This window comes from Monodon monoceros, unplaced genomic scaffold (assembly GCF_005190385.1).
Source record: "Monodon monoceros isolate NGI ecotype Baffin Bay Population unplaced genomic scaffold, NGI_Narwhal_1 Super_Scaffold_21, whole genome shotgun sequence".
Lineage (NCBI taxonomy): Eukaryota > Metazoa > Chordata > Mammalia > Artiodactyla > Monodontidae > Monodon > Monodon monoceros.
Window position 1 is genome coordinate 77657060 of NW_021703778.1, and position 21081 is coordinate 77678140.

At 37.6% G+C, this 21081-nt stretch overlaps 1 protein-coding gene across 7 annotated transcripts in view; it reads left to right on the top strand.

Moving 5' to 3' along the window:
* PEAK1 (pseudopodium enriched atypical kinase 1) overlaps positions 1–21081 on the top strand; it is a 296325-nt gene that overhangs the window by 11043 nt on the left and 264201 nt on the right. Inside the window, exon 1 of one of the 7 annotated variants that reach the window (XM_029236372.1) lies at positions 19770–20152. The exons of the other annotated variants lie outside the window; for them this stretch is intronic. The gene's annotated coding sequence lies outside the window, so the exon portion shown is untranslated. Of the gene's footprint in view, positions 1–19769; positions 20153–21081 lie in introns of those variants that run through there. 7 annotated transcript variants of the gene reach the window in all.

The window sequence follows — 21081 nt, forward strand, 5'->3', positions numbered from 1 at the left end:
TGAACTAATAATTGAAAAGTGTTTAAAATAATGCCTGGGGCATAGTAAGTATCATGTGCTGTTGAATAAAATAATGGTAGAAATATTACATTTAAAAATTAATGAAAGATTTTAGCTTTCCAGTATATTTATAGGTTCACCCACATTACGTAGACTATTTCGTTTCTTATCTTTTAGAGAAAAGTTTTCCTCATAATCCCCTATCTCTCCCTCCCTAATCTTCTTTGGTTCCCTTGATGATGGAGGAGCAGGAAAACTCTTTCCTCCTAAATCCTTTATATGACAGGAGCACTTTGCATTGTTTAAACTTAGGATTCTCCCCCACCCATGATTTTCATAAGAGATTGATTTACTTTTGTTATTACAAGGGAAGATGCCATGGTATACTTCTTAAATATTTTGAAATAATGAGTTGAATATTTCAAATGCTGAGAAACTGCCTTCTTCCCAGGTGTGAAACAGTTTTTATAGATTTTATTTGGGTATGAAGTAGGAGTAATTGTGGGAGTTTGTGTGAAAGAAGATTTAAGGCATTGGAGAAGCAATAAAAAGTATTTTCCTAATGTCACTTCTCTCCTTGACTTGAAAAATTGTTTTTGCAGCAATATCCTTAGACTGTTTTTCAGCATTTGCCTTTGGGGACTGGCTGCATTCACAGTGTTAAACCTCAGAACTAAATATTTCAGGTAGATTGCCAGTTCTTAATTCAACTATGGTCCTGAAGTTAAAAGAGGTTGTTGGTTTCCAGATTCAATGAAGAAGTTCATATAAGGAGAGAAGAGAATCCTGTAGTTTGATAATCTTTTTCTTCTATATAGAATAAGACAAAGTATACATTGTTTCTTATATACTCCTTTCCTTACAAATGCAGCTTGTGGAATGATAGCATCAGTGAATATGTAAGTTGCACTATAAGCAGCATAGAAATAATTTATAAATATAGTAGTTCCTAATTTAGAGAGTTGAACTTTAATTATTGACTTAGATTTTATTTCACATATATATGTTTATTAAACATGTGCAAATAAAATTCGAATCCTATTATAAATGCAACTTGTAGTTCTGTTGTCAGTTTTGCATTCCAAAAGTCTGTTAAAAGATCTTGTCATCTAGAAAAGGATGTGTTTTGTATTCTTTTGTAAAAGGCAACTACAGGGTTTTATGTTGCAGGAATGTTGACCCTCTCTTCTCTTATCTCCTATGGGACTGCATGGTCTGGGTTTTCATGGACTAGCTGTCTGACTAGGGAACCGAATCCTACTGTACAGATTTCCTTCTAATTCTCTCTGTCTTTTTTGGCTTCAGATCTGAAGTAGAGTTTGATATTACCTATTATACTATACGTCTTTAAATTTTATGATAGAAAAAAATTAGCTTTTTAAAAATTATGTAAGTTTCAGGAGTACAGCATTATAATTTGACATCTGTATATACTACAAAGTGGTCACCACCGCAAGTCTAGTTCCCATCCGTCACAATACTGTTGACTTCCTTCGCCCACTTTGCCCACCCCTTAATCCTCTTCCCCTCTGGTAACCACTAGTCTGTTCTCTGTATTTTTGAGTTTGTTTTTGTTTTATTTTGTTTGTTCATTTGTTTTGTTTTTTTTAGATTCCACATATGAGTGAAATCATATAGTATTTTTATTTTTCCATCTGACTTATTTCACTTGGTATAATACCTTTATGGTCTATCCATGTTGTCACAAATGGCAGGATTCTATTCTTTTTTATGGTGAGTTAATAGTCCATTGTGTCTGTGTGTGTGTGTGTGTGTGTGTGTGTGTGTACACACACATATACATTCATCAGTGGACAGTTGTTTCCATATGTTGGCTATTGTAAATAGTACTGCAGTAAACATAGCTGTGTATATATATCTTTTCAATTAGTGTTTTTGTGTTCATCAGATAAATACCCAGAAGTGGAATAGCTGGATCATATGGTAGTTCTATTATTATTATTTTTTTTTTTTGAGACATCTCCATAATGTTTTCCATAGTGGCCGCACCAATTTACAGTCCCACCAACATTATACAAGGGTTCCCTTTTCTCCACATCCTGTCCAACGTTTGTTATTTCTTGTCTTTTCTTTTTTTAATTTTTTTTATTTCTTGTCTTTTCAATGATAACCATTCTAACAAATGTGAAATAATATCTCATTGTGGGTTTGATTGGCATTTTCCTCATAATTAGTGATGTTGAACATCTTTTCATGTGCCTGTTGGCCATCTGTTTGTCTTCTTTGGAAAAATGTACTCAGATCTTCTGCCCATTTTTTTTTTTTTTTTTTTTTTTGCCCATTTTTTAATCAGGCTTTTTTTGTTTTGTTTTGTTTTTTTGTTCTTGAGTTGTGTGAGTTCTTTATATATTTTGGATATTAACCCCTTTTTGGATATGTGATTTGCAAATACCTTTTCCCATTCAGTAAGTTGCCTTTTTGTTTTGATGACGGTTTCCTAAAAGCAGAAGCTTTTTTAGTTTGATATCCTGTTTGTTTATTTTTGCTTTTGTTTCCCTTGCCTTTGAAGTCAGAACACACAAAACATTGCTAAAACTGATATCAGTGAAATTACTGCTTTTGTTTTCTTCTAGGAGTTTTATAGTTTCATGTCTTACATTCAAGTCTTTAATCCATTTTGAGTTAATTTTTGTGTCTAGTGTAAGACAGTGGTCTAGTTTCATTCTCTTGCACGTGGCTGTTCAGTTTCCCAATACTATTTACTGAAGAGATTATCCTTCCTCCACTGTATGTTCTTTGCTCCCTTGTCATAAATTAATTTACATATATGTGTGGGTTTATTTCTGGGCTCTCAATTCTGTTCTGTTGATCTGTGTGTCTGTTTTTGTGCTGGTACCATACCATTTTGATTACTAAAGCTTTGTAGTATAGTTTGAAATCAAGGAACATGATGTTTCCAGCTTTGTTCTTTCTCAGTGTTGTTTTGGCTATTTGGGATCTTTTGTGGTTCCATACAAATTTTAGGTTTGTTTGTTTTAGTTCACTGAAATGTGCCGTTGGAATTTTGATAGGGATTGTATTGAATCTGTAGATTGCTTTGGGTAATATGGACATTGTAACAATATCTGTTCTTTCTATCCATGAACACAGAATATCTTTCCATTTTTTTTGTGTCTTCTTCAGTTTTTTTTGCTGTGTCTTACAGTGTTCATTGTACAGGTCTTTCATCTCCTTGGTTAAAGTTATTTCCAGGTATTTTATTCTTTTTGATGCACTTATAAATGGGATTGTTTCCTTAATTTCTCTTTCTGATAGTTCATTATTAGTGTATAGAAATATCACAGATTTCTGTATGTTGATCTTGTATCCTGTAGCTTTACTGAATTCATTTATTAGTTCTAACAGTTTTTTAGTGGAGTCTTTAGGTTTTTTTAACATCTTTATTGGAGTATAATTGCTTTACAATGGTGTGTTAGTTTCTGCTTTATAACAAAGTGAATCAGTAATACATAGACATATATCCCCATATCTCCTCCCTCTTGAGTCTCCCTCCCTCCCACTGTCCCTATCCCACCCCTCTAGGTGGCCACAAGGCACTGAGTTTATCTCCCTGTGCTATGCGGCTGCCTCCCACCAGCTATCTGTTTTACATTTAGTAGTGTATATATGTCCATGCCACTCTCTCACTTTGTCCCAGCTTACCCTTCCCCCTCCCCATATCCTCAAATCCATTCTCTAGTAGATCTGTGTCTTTATTCCCATCTTGCCCCTAGGTTCTTAATGACCATTTGTTTTTTGTTTTTTAGATTCCATATATATGTGTTAGCATACGGTATTTGTCTTTCTCTTTCTGACTTACTTCAATCTGTATGACAGACTCTGGGTCCATCCACCTCACTACAAATGACTCAATTTCGTTACTTTTATGGCTGAGTAATATTCCATTGTATATATATGCCACATCTTCTTTATCCATTCCTCTGTTGATGGACACTTACTTTGCTTCCATGTCCTGGCTATTGTAAATAGAGCTGCAATGAACATTTTGGTACATGACTCTTTTTGAATTATGGTTTTCTCAGGGTATATGCCCAGTACTGGGATTGCTGGGTCATATGGTAGTTCTATTTATAGTTTTTTAAGGAACCTCCATACTTTTCTCTATAGTGGCTGTATCAATTTACAGTCCCACCAACAGTGCAAGAGTGTTCCCTTTTCTCCACACTCTCTCCAGCATTTATTGTTTGGAGATTTTTTGATGATGGCCATTCTGACTGGTGTGAGATAATATCTCATTGTAGTTTTGATTTGCATTTCTCTAATGATTAATGATGGTGAGCATTCTTTCATGTATTTGTTGGCAATCTGTATATCTTCTTTGGAGAAATGTCGACTTAGGTCTTCTGCCCATTTTTGGATTGGGTTGTTTATTTTTTTGATATAGAGCTGCATAAGCTGCTTGTAACTTTTGGAGATCAATCCTTTGTCAGTTGCTTCATTTGCAAATATTTTCTCCCATTCTGAGGGTTGTCTTTTCGTCTTGTTTATGGTTTCCTTTGCTGTGTGAAGGCTTTTAAGTTTCACTAGGTCCCATTTGTTTATTTTTATTTCCATTTCTCTAGGAGGTGGGTAAAAAAGGATCATGCTGTGATTTATGTCATAGAGTGTTCTGCCTATGTTTTCCTCTAAGAGTTTGATAGTGTCTGGCCTTACATTTAGGTTTTTAATCCATTTGGAGTTTATTTTTGTGTATGGTGATAGGGAGTGTTCTAATTTCATTCTTTTACGTGTAGCTGTCCAGTTGTCCCAGCACCACTTATTGAAGAGGCTGTCTTTTCTCCACTGTATATTCTTGCCTCCTTTATCAAAGATAAGGTGACCATATGTGCGTGGGTTTATCTCTGGGCTTTCTATCCTGTTCCATTGATCTATATTTCTGTTTTTGTGCCAGTACCATACCATCTTGATTAGTGTAGCTTTGTAGTATAGTCTGAAGTCAGGGAGCCTGATCCTCCAGCTCCGTTTTTCTTTCTCAAGATTGTTTTGGCTCTTCGGGGTCTTTTGTGTTTCCATACAAACTGTGAAATTTTTTGTTCTAGTTCTGTGAAAAATGCCAGTGGTAGTTTGATAGGGATTGCATTGAATCTGTAGATTGCTTTGGATAGTATAGTCATTTTCACAATGTTGATTCTTCCAATCCAAGAACATGGTATATCTCTCCATCTGTTTGTATCATATTTAATTTCTTCCATCAGTGTCTTATAATTTTCTGCATACAGGTCTTTTGTCTTCTTAGGTAGGTTTATTCCTAGATATTTTATTCTTTTTGTTGCAGTGCTAAATGGGAGTGTTTTCTTAATTTCACTTTCAGGTTTTTCATTCTTAGTGTATAGGAATGCAAGAGATTTCTGTGCATTAATTTTGTATCCTGCTGCTTTACCAGATTCATTGATTAGCTCTAGTAGTTCTCTGGTAGCATCTTTAGGATTCTCTATGTATAGTATCATGTTATCTGCAAACAGTGACAGCTTTACTTCTTCTTTTCCAATTTGGATTCCTTTTATTTCTTTTTCTTCTCTGATGGCTGTGGCTAAAACTTACAGAACTATGTTGAATAATAGTGGTGAGAGTGGGCAACCTTGTGTTGTTCTTGATCTTAGTGGAAATGGTTTCGGTTTTTCACCATTGCGAATGATGTTGGCTGAGGGTTTGTCATATATGCCCTTTATCATGTTGAGGTAAGTTCCCTGTATGCCTGCTTCCTGGAGGGTTTTTATCATAAAGTGGTGTTGAATTTTGTCGAAAGCTTTCTCTGCATCTATTGAGATGATCATATGGTTTTTCTCCTTCAATTTGTTAATGTGATGTATCACATTGATTGATTTGCGTTGAAGAATCCTTGCATTCCTAGGATAAACACTTGACCATGGTGTATGATCCTTTTAATGTGCTGTTGGATTCTGTTTGCTAGTATTTTGTTGAGGATTTTTGCATCTATGTTCATTAGTGATATTTGCCTTTAGTTTTCTTTCTTTGTGACATCTTTGTCTGGTTTTGATATCAGGGTGATGGTGGCCTCATAGAATGAGTTTCGGAGTGTTCCTCCCTCTGCTATATTTTGGAAGAGTTTGAGAAGGATAGGTTTTAGCTCTTCTCTAAATGTTTGATAGAATTCACCTGTGAAGCCATCTGGTCCTGGGCTTTTGTGTGTTGAAAGATTTTTAATCACGGTTTCAATTTCAGTACCTGTGATTGGTCTGTTCATATTTTCTATTTCTTCCTGGTTCAGTCTTGGAAGGTTGTGCATTTCTAAGAATTTGTCCATTTCTTCCAGGTTGTCCATTTTATTGGCATGTAGTTGCTTGTAGTAATCTCTCATGATCCTTTGTGTTTCTGCAGTGTCAGTTGTTACTTCTCCTTTTTCATTTCTCATTCTGTTGATTTGTGTCTTCTCACTTTTTTTCTTGATGAGTCTGGCTAATGGTTTATCACTTTTGTTTATCTTCTCAAAGAACCAGATTTTAGTTTTATTGATCTTTGCTATTGTTTCCTTCGTTTCTTTTTCATTTATTCTGATCTGATCTTTATGATTTCTTTCCTTCTGCTAACTTTGGGTTTTTTTTGTTTTTTCTTTCTCTAATTGCTTTAGGTGTAAGGTTAGGTTGTTTGAGATTTTTCTTGTTTGTTAAGGTAGGACTGTATTGCTATAAACTTCCCTCTTAGAACTGCTTTTGCTGCATCCCATAGGTTTTGGATCGTTGTGTTTTCATTGTCATTTGTTTCTAGGTATTTTTTGATTTCCTCGTTGACTTCTTCAGTGATCTCTTGGGTATTAAGTAGTGCATTGTTTAACCTCCATGTGTTTGTATTTTTTACAGGTTTTTCCTGTAATTGATATCTAGTCTCATAGCGTTGTGGTCAGAAAAGATACTTGATGCGATTTCAATTTTCTTAAGTTTACCAAAGCTTGATTTGTGACCCAAGATATGATCTATCCTGGAGAATGTTCCATGAGCACTTGAGAAGAAAGTGTATTCTGTTGTTTTTGGGTGGAATGTCCTATAAATATCAGTGAAGTCCATCTTGTTTAATGTATCCTTTTAAGCTTGCGTTTCCTTATTTATTTTCATTTTGGATGATCTGTCCATTGGTGAAAGTGGGGTGTTAAAGTCCCCTACCATGATTGTGTTACTGTCAATTTCCCCTCTTACGGCTTTTAGTATTTGTCTTATGTATTGAGGTACTCCTATGTTGGGTGCATAAGTATTTACAATTGTTGTATCTGCTTCTTGGATTGATCCCTTGATCATTATGTAATGTCCTTCTTTGTCTCTTGCAATAGTTTTTGTTTTAAAGTCTATTTTGTCTGATATGAGAATTGCTACTCCAGCTTTCTTTTGATTTCCATTTGCATGGAATATCTTTTTCCATCCCCTCACTTTCAGTCTGTATGTGTCCCTAGGTCTGAAGTGGGTCTCTTGTAGGCAGTATATATACGGGTCTTGTTTTTGTATCCATTCAGCCAGTCTATGTCTTTTGGTTGGAACATTTAATCCAGTTGCATTTAAGTTAATTATCGATATGTATGTTCTTATTACCATTTTCTTAATTGTTTTGGGTTTGTTATTGTAGGTCTTTTCCTTCTTTTGTGTTTCCTGCCTAGAGAAGTTCCTTTAGCATTTGTTGTAAAGCTGGTTTGGTGGTGCTGAATTCTCTTAGCTTTTGCTTGTGTGTAAAGGTTTTAATTTCTCTGTCAAATCTGAATGAGATCCTTGCTAGGTAGAGTAATCTTGGTTGTAGGTTTTTCCCCTTCAGCAATTTAAATATGTCCTGCCACTCCCTTCTAGCTTGCAGAGTTTCTGTTGAAAGATCAGCTGTTAATCTTATGGGGATTTCCTTGTGTGTTATTTGTTGTTTTTCCCTTGTTGCTTTTAATATTTGTTCTTTGTATTTACTTTTTGATAGTTTGATTAATATGTGTCTTGGTATGTTTCTCCTTGGATTTATCCTGTATGGAACTCTCTGTGCTTCCTGGACTTGATTAACTGTTTCCTTTCCCATATTAGGGAAGTTTTCAACTATAATCTCCTCAAATATTTTCTCAGTCCCTTTCTTTTTCTCTTCTTCTGGGACCCCTATAATTCGAATGTTGGTGCGTTTAATGTTGTCCCAGAGGTCTCTGAGATTCTCCTCAATTCTTTTCATTCTTTTTTCTTTATAGTGCTCTGCAGTTGTTATTTCCACTATTTTATCTTCCAGGTCGCTTATTTGTTCTTCTGCCTCAGTTATTCTGCTATTGACCCCTTCTAGAGAATTTTTAATTTCATTTATTGTGTTGTTCATGACTGTTTGTTTGCTCTTTAGTTTTTCTAGGTCTTTGTTAAATGTTTCTTGTATTTTCTCCATTTTGTTTCCAAGATTTTGGATCATCTTTACTATCATTATTCTGAATTCTTTTTCAGGTAGACTGTCTATTTACTCTTCATTTGTTAGGTGTGGTGGGTTTTTACCTTTATCTGCTGTGTGTTTCTCTGTCTTCTCTTTTTGCTTAACTTACTCCTTTTCGGGGAGTAAGGGATCTCCTTTTCTCAGGCTGCATGTTCGTAGTTCCCATTTTTGGTGTCTGCCCCCAGTGGCTAAGGTTGGTTTAGTGAGTTGTGTAGGTTTCCTGGTGGTGGGGACTAGTGCCTGTGTTCTGGTGGATGAGGCTGGATCTTGTCTTTCTGGTGGGGAGGTCCATGTCTGGTGGTGTGTTTTGGGGTGTCTGTGGCCTTATTGTGATTTTAGGCAGCCTCTCTGCTAATGGGTGGTGTTGTGTTCCTGTCTTGCTAGTTGTTTGGTATAGGGTGTTCAGCACTGTAGCTTGCTGGTTGTTGAGTGGAGCTTGGTCTTGGCCTTGAGATAGAGATCCCTGGGAGATTTTTGCCGTTTGATATTATGTGGAGCTGGGAGGTCTCTTGTGGACCAATGTCCTGTACTTGGCTGTCCCACCTCTGAGGCCCAGCCCTGATGCCTGGCTGGAGCACCAAGAGCCTGTCATCCACACAGCTCAGAATAAAAGAGAGAAAAAGGAACAAAGAAAGAAAGAAGAAGGTAAAATAAAATAATGTTATTAAAATAAAAGATAATTATTAAAATAATTTTTTTAAAGTAACAAAAAAAAAGAAAGAAAAGAGCAGCCAAACCAAAAAACAAATCCACCAATGATAACAAGCGCAAAAACTATACTAAAAATTAAAACAAAACATAAAAACAGACCGGCCGAACCCTAGAACAAATGGTAAAAGCAAAGCTATACAGACAAAATCACACCCAGAATCATACACATACACAGTCAGAAAAAGAGAAAAAGGGAAAAAAAAAAATATCGTTGCTCTCAAACTCCACCTCTTCAATTTGGGATGATTCGTTGTCTATTCAGGTATTCTACAGATGCAGCGTACATCGAGTTGATTGTGGAGATTTAATCTGCTGCTCCTGAGGCTGCTGGGAGAAATTTCCCTTTCTCTTCTTTGTTCTCACAGCTCCTGGGGTTCAGTTTTGGATCTGGCCAAGCCTCTGCGTGTAGGTCGCCTGAGGGCGTCTGTCCTTTGCTCAGACAGGACAGGGTTAAAGTAGCAGCTGATTCGGAGGCTCTGGCTCACTCAGGCTGGGGGGAGGATGGGGTACGGAGTGTGGGGCGAGCCTGTGGCGGCAGAGGCCAGCGTGACATTGTAGCAGCCTGAGGCACGCCGTGTGTTCTCCTGGGGAAGTTGTCCCTGGATCATGGGACCCTGGCAGTGGCGGGCTGCACAGGCTCCCTGGAGGGGAGGTGTGGATAGTGACCTGTGTTTGCACACAGGCTTCTTGGTGGCTGCAACAGCAGTCTTAGTGTCCCATGCCATCTCTGGAGTCCGTGCTGGTAGCTGCAGCTCACGCCCATCTCTGGAGCTTCTTTAAGTGGAGCTCTTAATCCCCTCTCCTTGCACACCAGGAAACAAAGTGGCAAGAAAAAGTCTCTTGCCTCTTTGGCAGCTCCAGACTTTTTCCCGGACTCCCTCCCGGCTAGCTGTGGCGCACTAGCCCCCTTCAGGCTGTGTTCACGCAGCCAACCCCGATCCTCTCCCTGGGGTCTGACCTCCGAAGCCTGAGCCTCAGCTCCCAGCCCCTGCCCACCCCGGCGTGTGAGCAGGCAAGCCTCTCTGGCTGGTCAGTGCTGGTCGGCACCGATCCTCTGTGTGGGAATCTCTCCGCTTTGCCCTCCGCACCCCTGTTGCTGCCCTCTCCTCCATGGCTCGGAAGCTTCCCCCCTCTGCCGCCTGCAGTCTCTGCCCACGAAAGGGTTTCCTAGTGTGTGGGAACCTTTCCTCCTTCACAGCTCCCTCCCAGAGGTGCAGGTCCCATCCCTATCCTTTTGTCTCTGTTTTTTCTTTTTTCTTTTGCCCTACCCAGGTATGTGGGGAGTTTCTTGCCTTTTTGGAGGTCTGAGGTCTTCTGCCAGCGTTCAGTAGGTGTTGTGTAGGAATTGTTCCACATGTAGAGGTATTTCTGATGTATTTTGTGGGGAGGAAGGTGATCTCCATTTCTTACCCTTCCTCCATCTTGAAGCTCCTCCTCTCGTATCAGTTTTAGACGTTCTGTCGGTGAAGAATGCGGGTCATCTTGACTGGTCTCAGCTGCAAGTTGTAGGACAGAACCGGGGTGTCAGCCGTCCTGGGTTGTCGTTGGGAGGCTCTGGAAAGAATCTGCTTGCAAGTTCACTCACGTTGTTGGTGGAATAAAGTTCAGTGGGGTGGAAGGGCTGAGGTCGGGTTTCCTGTCTGGCTGTCAACTGCGTACCATCCTTAGCTCCTAGAGACCCCACTCAGGGCCCCCAGTCTGACAGCCACCAACAGTTCATCACACCTTTGTCAGACTCGCATCTCTCTCTTTAGGGCTTTTTATATATAGTATCATGTTATCTGCAAATAGTAGGTTTTACTCCTTTTTTTCCACTTTGGATGACTTTTATTTCATTTTCTTTCCTAATTGCTGTGGCTAGCACTTCCAGTACTGTGTTGAATAAAAGTGGTAAGAGTAGGCATCCTTGTCTTGTTCTTAATCTTAGAGGAAAGCTTTCGGCTTTTCAGCATTGAGTAGGATGTTAGCTGTGGGTTTGTCATATATGGCTTTTGTTATGTGGAAGTTCATTTTCTATATCTACTTTGTTGAGAGTTTTTAATCCTGAATAGGTCTATTGAGATGATCATATGATCTTTATTCTTCATTTTGTTAGTATGATGTATCACACTGATTGATTTTTGTGGATATCCACCCATCCTTGCATCCCTGGAATAAATCCTACTTGATTATGGTGTATGATCTTTTTAACGTATTGTTGGATTTGGTTTGCTAGTATTTTGTTGAGTATTTTTGCATCTATGTTCATCAAGGGTATTGGCCTTCAATTTCCTGTTCTTCTTTCCTTTCTTTCTTTCTTTCTTCCTTTCTTTCTTGTTGTTGTCTTGTTGTCTTTGTATGGTTTTGGTATCAGGGTAATGCTGGCTTCGTAAAATATGTTTGGAAGGTTTTCCTCCCATTCAGTTTTTTTGGGTAGAGTTTGAGAAGGGTAAGTCTTTGAATGTTTTGTAGAATTCACCAGTGAAGCTGCCTGGTCCTGGGCTTTTGTTTGTTGGGAGATTTTTGATTACTGTTTCAATCTTCCTACTAGTAATTGATCTATTAAGATTTTATAGTTCTTTATGATTCAGTCTTGCAAGATTATATGTTTCTAGGAATTTATCCATTTCTTCTAGTTGTCCAATTTGTGGGCATATAATTGTTCATAGTAGTCTCTTATGATCCTTTGTAGTTCTGTGGTATCAGTTGTAACTTCTATTTTATCTCTGATTTAATTTATTTGAGTTCTCTCTTTTTCTTGGTTAATCTAGCTAAAGGTTTGTTGATTTTGTTTATCTTTTCAAAGAACCAGTTCTTAGTTTCACTGATATTTTAAAATTGTTTTTTAATCTCTATTTTATTTATTTCCAGTCTGATCTTTATTATTTCCTTCCTTCTACTGATTTTGAGCTTCATTTGTTCTTTTTCTAGTTCCTTTAGGTGTATAGTTAGATTGTTTTTTTATTTTGTTGTAGTTGTTGTTCATTTGTTTCTTGAATTAGACCTGTGTTGGTATGAACTTTTCTCTTAGAACTGCTTTTGCTGCATCCCATAGATTTTGGTATGTCGAATTTGTTTTCATTTGTCTCTAGGTATTTTTTGATTTCTTCTTTGATGCCTTTGATGACCCATTGGTTGTTCAGTAGTGAGTTGTCTAATCTCCATGTTTTTGTGTGTTTTCTTATTTTCTTTTTCTTGTGATTGATTTCCAGTTTCATAGCACTGTGGTCAGAGAATATGTTTGACATGATTTCAGTCTTCTTGAATTTATTGAGACTTGCTTTGTGACCTGACGTGAACTATCCTGGAGAGTGTTCCATGTGCATTTGAGAATGTGTATTCTGCTTTTGGATGCAGTGTTCTGTATATTTCCATTAAGTACTCTGCTTTAATGTATCATTTAAGTTCAATATTTTCTTATTGATTTTCTATCTGGATGATCTGTACATTGATGTAAGGGGGGTGTTAAATTCCCTGCTATTATTGTATTGCCTTCAGTTTCTCTCTAAGTTCATTAATATTTGCTTTATATGTATCCTGGTGCTTCTATGTTGGGTGCATATATATTTATAAATGTTGTATCTTCTTGCTGAATTGACCCCATCATCATTATGTAATGCCTTTCTTTGTTTTTTATTAAAATCTTTGTCTTAAAGTGTATTTTGTCTGAAAGTTAGCTACTCCAGCTTTCTTTTCATGCCCGTTAGCCAAGGAATATCTTTTTCCAACCCTTCAGTTTCAGTCTATGTGTGTCCTTTCTTCTGAAGTGAGTCTCTTGTAGGCAGCAAGCATATAGATGGGCCTTGTTTTTTCATCCATTCAGCCACTCTCTTTTGATTGGCAAATTTAGTCTATTTACATTTAAAGTAATTGATAGGTATGTACTTACTGCCATTTTGTTAAATGTTTTCTGGTTGTTTTTGTAGTTCTTCTCTGTTCCTTTCTTCTGTTCTTTTTCTCTTCCTTTATGTTTTGGTGTTTTTCTTTAGTGTTATGTTATTCCTTCCTCATATTCTTTTGTGTATGTACTATAAGTTTTTTCCTTGTGGTTGCTGTGAGATTCATATATGACATCCTATGTAAATAGTAGCCTGTTTTAAGTTGGTAGCAACTTAAGGCTTTGGAATGGATTCAAATTTATCTTTTTACTCCCTCCCTCCAACGTTTTATACTTTTGATGACACATTTTATATCTTTTTATTTTATACATCCCTTAATAAATATTGTAATTTTAGTTACTTTTACTAGTCTTTTAATTTTCATGCTTGCTTAATAAGTGATTGATCTAGTACCTTTATTATATATTTGCCTTTTCCAGTGAGATTTTTACTTTCATATTTTTTTTATTATTGATTAGTGCCATTTCCTTTCAGCTTAAAGAAGTCCCTTCAGTATTTCTTCTAGGGCTGTTTTAGTGGTGATAATTCATTTAGCTTTTGCTTATCTTGATCTGTCCTTCAATTCTGAATGATAACCTTACTGGGTAGAGAATTTTGGTTGGAATTCTTTCCTTTTCAGAACTTTGAATATGTCGTGCTACTTCCTTCTGGCCTGTAAAGTTTCTGCTGAAAAATCTGCTGAAAGCCTTATTTCATTTCCCTTGTATATAACACGTTGTTTTTTTTCTTGCTGCTTTTAGGAGTCTCTCTTTATTCTTAACTTTTACCATTTCAATTATGATGTGTCTTCGTGTCTGTCTCTTTGTCTTCATCTTATTTGGAGTTCTCTGGGCTTGCTGGACCTGAATATCTGTTTCTTTCCTTAGATTAGGGAAGTTTTCAGTGACTCTTTCTTCAGATAATTTTTTTGGCCCTTTCTTTTTCTCTTCTCCTTCTAGGACCCCTATAATGTGAATGTTATTCTGCTTGGTATTGTCCCAAAAGTCCCTTAAGGTATCTTTACTTTTTTTCTTTCTTTTTCATTTTGCTTCTCTGTGTGGTGAGTTCCATTGTTTTGTCTTCCAGCTCACTTCTTCACTGTAATTCATCCAGTCAGTTGCTGAATCCCTCTGGTGTATTTTTCAGTTCAGGTATAACTTCTGTTTGATACTTGCTTATATTTTTAATATTTTTGTTAAGTTCTCACTGTGTTCATCCATTCTTCTCTTCAGTTCAGTGAATATATTTATGCCCATTACTTTGAACTCTTTTTCAGGTAGGTTGCTTAACAATGTTTTGTTTTAGTTCTTTTTCTGAGGTTTGTCTTGTTCTTTCAATTGGAACATATTCCTTTGTCTTCTCATTTTGCCTGATTCTCTGTTTATTTCTATGTATTGAGTATATCAGCTATCTCTCCCAGTTTTAAAGGAGTGGCCTTATTTAGGAGATGTCCTTTGGGGCTCAGAAGTGCAGTGCCACCTGGCCACCAGAGCTAGGTGCTCAACCCATATGTGGGCTGTGTACACCCTACTGTTGTTGCCAGGGGCCACTGGTGGGCAGGCCTGGCTTCTGGACTTGCTGTGTGGCCCTGAAGCAGCTACTGTGGGGTGCTGGTGGGCATGGTTATTGCTTGGCTGGCTGTGAGGTCTGGCCAAGACACAGGGGTGGGTAGGGCTCTCATTGGGGCATGCCCACGGGTGCTATCAGGTTAGGTGGAGAATTCTAAAATAGCACCTGCCAGTGCTGATATTAGCAGGGTAGACTGAAATCGCATAAATGGCTCCTGCCAGTGACTCAGTCCCTGGGAAGTATCCTAACTGGTTCCTGCCTCTCCAGCAGTTGCTTCAAGATTAATAAGTATGTCCCTTTCACTTATGGTCCATGGGCTTTCCAGTCTGTTGTTTTTGCACTGGTTTTCAGGTACAGTGAATTTATGCGTGAGCCCTTTAAGAGTATGTTTTCTGTTCCCTGAAGCTCTGTAGTTTTCCTGGACATATTCTCTGTTGATTTGCAAAGCCAGGTCTTTTGAGGGCTCATATTTCCTGTGCAGGACCTAGGGGTTGGTGTGGAGCTCAAATCCCTTGTCCCTGAGGGAAAAGATTTGTTCTTTTGTGATCCCTCCCAATTGTGAATCACTGTGGCTGGGGTATGGGTTTTTCCTTGGTGAGACTGAGTCTCTACCTCTATTCCCCATCTCAGTGATGTCCTTTTACCCTTTGTTGTAGAGTTTCTGTTTATCCAGTTTTCAGGTCCCTTTCTGAAGGAATTATTCCATACGTAGTTGTAGATTTGTTGTGTTCATCAGAGGTGGTGAGTTTAGGATCTTCCTACACCACCACCTTCAACCCTTTCAAAGTTAACTTTTATTGTAGAAAAAATTTATAGAATAAGTAAATAAGAGGAAATCTGTTATTCTACCATCCAGGGATAACCAGTACTAATAATTTGTTGCCTCCCCACACCACTTTTTTTTAGCATGTATTGCTTTTCAAAATACCTAGTTGACATCATACTGTATACTGTAGAGATACGGTTAATGTATCAGCATAGTCAGTGCAGTAAGCAGGTGAGAGGATGCAGGGCTTAGACTGGCTGAGGAGACAGTACATTCATGCTCACCAGGAGGTACTTTTCATTTAGAGGAATTGGTATGTTTCTTTTTTTTTTCATATGGCTAAATCTGAATAACTTACATGCATGTTTGAAGCAGCTCCGCTTTTTAATAATCTCTTATCCTACTTTTTTTTAGATAACATATTATGGACATTTTCCCGTATCAAAAAATCCTACTTTTTTCCCACTCCATGTTTACCATCTGATAGACTGAGAACTGGCAGTGATATAGGATATATTAGTTGAATAGGCCCTTGATAGTCTAAAAGAATATGTCTCACATCTCTTGGGCATATCTTAAAATTGTGCTGTCCAATAGAAATGATGTATGCTACATATGTAATTTCAAATTTTATAGTAGCCGCATTTTAAAAAGTACAAAGAAAATAGGTGAAATTAATTTTAATATATTTTATTTAGTCCAGTATAACTAAAATATTATCATTGCAACATATATTCAATATAAAAAATTATTGAGCTGTTTTATGTCTTCTTTTTCTTATTAAGCCTTCAAACTCCAGCTTATATTTTCCACTTAACAGCACATATCAATTCAGACTAGCCACATTTCAAGTGCTCCGTAGTTACATGTGGCTAGTATTAGCACAGTCCTAGAGCAGGGGTCCCCACCCCCTAGGCCACGGACCAGTACTGGTCCATGGCCTGTTAGGAGCGAGGCTGCACAGCAAGAGGTGAGTGGTGGGCGAGTGAGTGAAGCTTCATCTGCCACTCCCCATCGCTCTCATTACCACCGGAACCATCCCCTCTTCCTGCCCCCGACTCATCCATGGAAAAATTGTCTTCCATGAAACCTGTCCCTGGTGCCAAAAAGGTTGGGGACCGCTGTCCTGGAGTATATTATTTTCCCCATAAGATGTGATAAGATAGCACTTTGCAGGTACTCTAGAGAGGGGTGTAAAGAGAAGAAAATAGCAAATCCAGGGTGCACCATGGATGCTGAGTACTCATTTTGGTGTCTCATGAAATTGTAAAACTTTGCCTCAATAAAAATACATCTTCCTGTACTTACAGATCTTCATGTTACATAATAATGTTAAATTTGTAGTTGCCGAAAGGTTTACTGGGTCTAATACTTGAAGTAATTCTCAGATAGTCAGTAAGATCAAATCCATATACTAAGGATTTTGGATAACGAAGAGTTTGCAAGAGTTTAAGACCTGAGGAGAAATAAATTTTTATTAATCCTGTACAGAAAACCTTTATGAAGTGAGTAACAAAGACATATACACATGTACGTGTTACATATGCATATATAAATTATATATCTATATATATACATACATGCACCCATTTATCATAATCCTTATCATTACTCTCAAGAAACAGTAGCAATTAAAATCATTCTCTTCTTTTTAAAATGAATTTGTAACATGATAAGAAAGATGTAGCATGACCAGGAACATTCCTAAGGTTAGTGATATAAACTCAATGTATAATATAAAGTAGAACAATATTGAAAAAGCTTTGCTTTAATTCAGTTTGTGATCATGTGACAAAAAAAATTCCTTAACATCTCTAAGCTTTATTTTGGTCTGTAAGATGGAGATAATCCTGCCCTTTTTTCTTTTATTCTGTTCTTTCTATCTAATAATCTATCTATTTATGGCTGTGTTGGGTCTTCATTGCTGTGTGCAGGCTTTCTCTAGTTGTGGTGTGAGCAGCGGCTACTCTTCATTGCGGTGTGCCAGCTTCTCACTGCGGTGGCTTCTCTTGTTGCAGTGCACGATCTCTAGGCCTGTGGGCTTCAGTAATTGTGGCATGCAGGCTTCAGTAGTTGTGGCTCACTGGCTCTAGCGCGCAGGCTCAGTAGTTGTGGCACACGGGCTTAGTTGCTCCACGGCATGTGGGATCTTCCCGGACCAGGGCTTGAACCTGTGTCCCCTGCATGGCAGGCGGATTCTTAACCACTGAGCCACCAGGGAAGTGCCCCAATCCTGCCCTTTTTTCTTAATATGATTTTGATTATCAAATTGGATGAATGAAGGCTAAAGGGACGTACCTTATTCATCTTTTTGTCACCAGGATTTAGTATAGGGTCTGACATGCTGCTACCCTATAAATATTGAATTCAAAGGCTGGATATATATAAAAGAACTTTCTAAACTGAGAGTCCTACAAGTGGAAGCTATTATTTTTACTGTACTTCCTTTGTACTATTTCTTCTTATTTAAGTTATTTACTGGAATATGAGAAGTATAATAATTAATATTTACCTATACAATCAATGAATAGGATTGCCCATTGTGGTTGTATTTTTCCATACTATTAATATTTTATTTATCAAATTTTGTTTTAAACATTATATATATTTCTAAAATACGTTATAATTTTATTTTAAAAGATGTTTAGCACTTAAATATCTTTACATCTGTTAAGAGTATACAGTTAGAAATTTTGTTGTTATTGTGAGATAGACATGACTGTTTTTACTGTGCTCAATCTTTTATCAGCTTAAAAATAAGACTAATTGAGGCACAAATGCAAGCTCATTGAATGCCAAAATTGTGGAGGCAAAGGAGGAATATTTAAATTACTTGACTATGGTCTAGTAACTAGAAAATGCCTCCAATAAGAATGGCTTTCTTGGGACTTCCCTGGTGGCACAGTGGTTAAGAATCCACCTGCCAGCGCAGGAGACACAGGTTTGAGCCCTGGTCTGGGAAGATCCCACATGCCGTGGAGCAACTAAGCCCGTGGGCCACAACTACTGAGCCTGCTCTCTAGAGCCCACGAGCCACAACTACTGAGCCCATGCATGGCAACTACTGAAGCCCGGATGCGCTAGGGCCTGCGTGCTGCAACTACTGAGTCTGTGTGCTGCAACTACTGAAGCCCGCGCGCCTAGAGCCCGTGCTCCGCAGCAAGAGAAGCCACTGCAATGAGAAGCCCACGCACTGCAATGAAGAGTAGCCCCTGCTCGCTGCAACTAGAGAAAGCCCATGTGCAGCAATGAAGAGCCAATGCAGCGAACAAAATTAAAAAATAATTTAAAAAGTATGGCTTTCTTATTTCGATAATGATGGGAGAAACTCCATCTTTTTCCTCTACAAGGGATGCAGCACTTCATAAATGCTTAGTGTGGAACTAAAACAAAATTATAATGAAAGAGCAAGTAATGTTCACCCAGAACAGCATTTCAAAGTGATCTTCAGGAAAACATTAGCTTTTTCTAGCATCAGTTATAAGTTTCTGTAACTGCACGCTTACTGAACCATCTGTAGCAATTGAAACTTTGGATATTTCCCATTTTCAGGGTACATTTCCCCATTTTTAGGGATATTTCCCATTTTTAGGGATATTTCTCATTTTCAGGGTATATTTCTTTTACCTATTATGAATGAAGGAAGCAACCTCCATGTGAGATAGCATGTGCACTGTGACATATGCCTTGTTGTTTCCTGGGAGTAAGTGAGGAACTTTAGGGAGCAGCTAAATGTTGACAGTGTACTAGGACACCATTATCTAAATGATACTCTCTGGGAGTAGTTGGAATAGTTTTCTGTTTTCATTATATTCCCCCACTTCTACCTTTACCCCAAAACTTTGAATATCTTTGGGTATTTGGTAACAGAAAGATAACAAATCACGCTTGACTTTTTTTTTCTTTTTCTCCACATGACAGTAAATATTAAAATTTTTGATGAGAAGAAATACAGTGCATATTACTAAAACATATATGCAGTGACAGTGTAGATCAGTTGGCCAAATGAAAAATGAGTGATCTATTGATGAAATGAAATGATTTGCCTTAGTTCAAGCAGGGAAAAGGGAACTAGCTCCTTTTCTTCCCTTGTTGATCTTTCCTCCTGATGGCTAGATATGCATTTTTTAGGCAATTCTGTTATGCAAAATTCTCTGCTTATTTCTATTCCATTCTGAATTTTACTGTTTGGTACTGTGCTCAGGCATAAGGGCAAGAGGATTGAAATCTTGTCCTTTTTCTTTAATTTTGTTTCTTATGTGTCTTGCATCTGCTCATTCTTTGCTTAGAAAATGCTAATAATTGGTTAAAACAAGAAGTTAACTTCATAACTGCTGATTGTAATCTAGTTCTGAATAATTTTTTTATTAGGCCCTTAAAAATTTGAATCCAAATCAGCAAAAGCTCCCAAGAACAGTAACCTGGCACATTTAATATATACCAAATTGTAGCTCATGCATTAAGTTTTGGTTCTTTGATGTTAATGTCTGACTGATGAGTTCAAATGAATAATTGTGAAAAATAAAAAATATATATTCCTAGGTGATTTGGGAATGTAGTTGAGCCATGAGCTACAACTTTTGTGTTGAGTTTTTAAAGAAGCAGAAGAAAAGGAACATGATTTTAGTCACGAGTACTTTTCATACCCTTAACAGTTGTATTATGACTAGAGCAGATTGACTGTCAGTTGCTGATTGATATTTCAATTGCTGGTCCTTAGATATCATTTCTGGGAAGATATTGAGAGAATAAGAAGACAATATATTCTTAAGGTTGAGTGCTATAGTTGAACCACTGCTTGAATTGCCAGCAAATTGAACTGTTCAGAGGAAAAGAAATGGTATGTATATATAGCAAAACTTTAGGGAAGAAAAAAGAGGTGCTTATCTTTATAAGATGATTATTTTGGAGATAGTAGTTTTCAGTTTAGGATATTGTGAACTGTTAATCTGTAAAGCACATTTATAATAAATAAGTTACAGGGTATATCTGAAAGCAGTTTTTATAGTATCTAACCTAGTTCCAGTAGCTTAGAGTATGTATTTTGAAAGTAATATAGGATTTCTTTCTCTGACCTACTCCTTTTAGAGTTTAATTTTTCCAAGTTCCTGCCATTTATTGTATAATGTGTTTTGTTGGGTCTAAATGCTATGTCACGTTTCTCCAAAGAAGACATACAGTTGACCAAGAAGCACGTGAAAAGATGCTCAGAATTGCTAATTACTAGAGAAATGCAAATCAAAACTACAATGAGACATCACCTCACACCAGTCAGAATGGCTACGATTAAAAAGTCTACAGGGACTCCCTGGCAGTGCAGTGGTTAAGTTTCTGTGCTTCCACTGCAGGGGGTGCGGGTTTGATCCCTGGTTGGGGAACTAAGATCCTGCATGCCGCACAGTGTGGCCAAAAAAAAAAAAAGTCTGTAAACAAATGCTAGAGAAGGTGAGGAGAAAAGGGAACCCTCCTATGCTGTTGGTGGGAATGTAAATTGGTACAGCCACTATGGAGAACAGTATAGTGGTTCCTTAAAAAACTGAAAATAGAGCTACCATATGATCCAGCAATCCCACTCCTGGGCATATATCTGTAGAAAACCATACTTGGAAAAGATACACGCACCCCAATGTTCATTGCAGCACTATTTACAATAGCCAAGACATGGAAGCAACCTAAATGTCCATCGACAGATGAATGGATAAAGAAGATGTAATGGAATATTACTCAGCCATAAAAAAAGAATGAAATAATGCCATTTGCAGCAACATG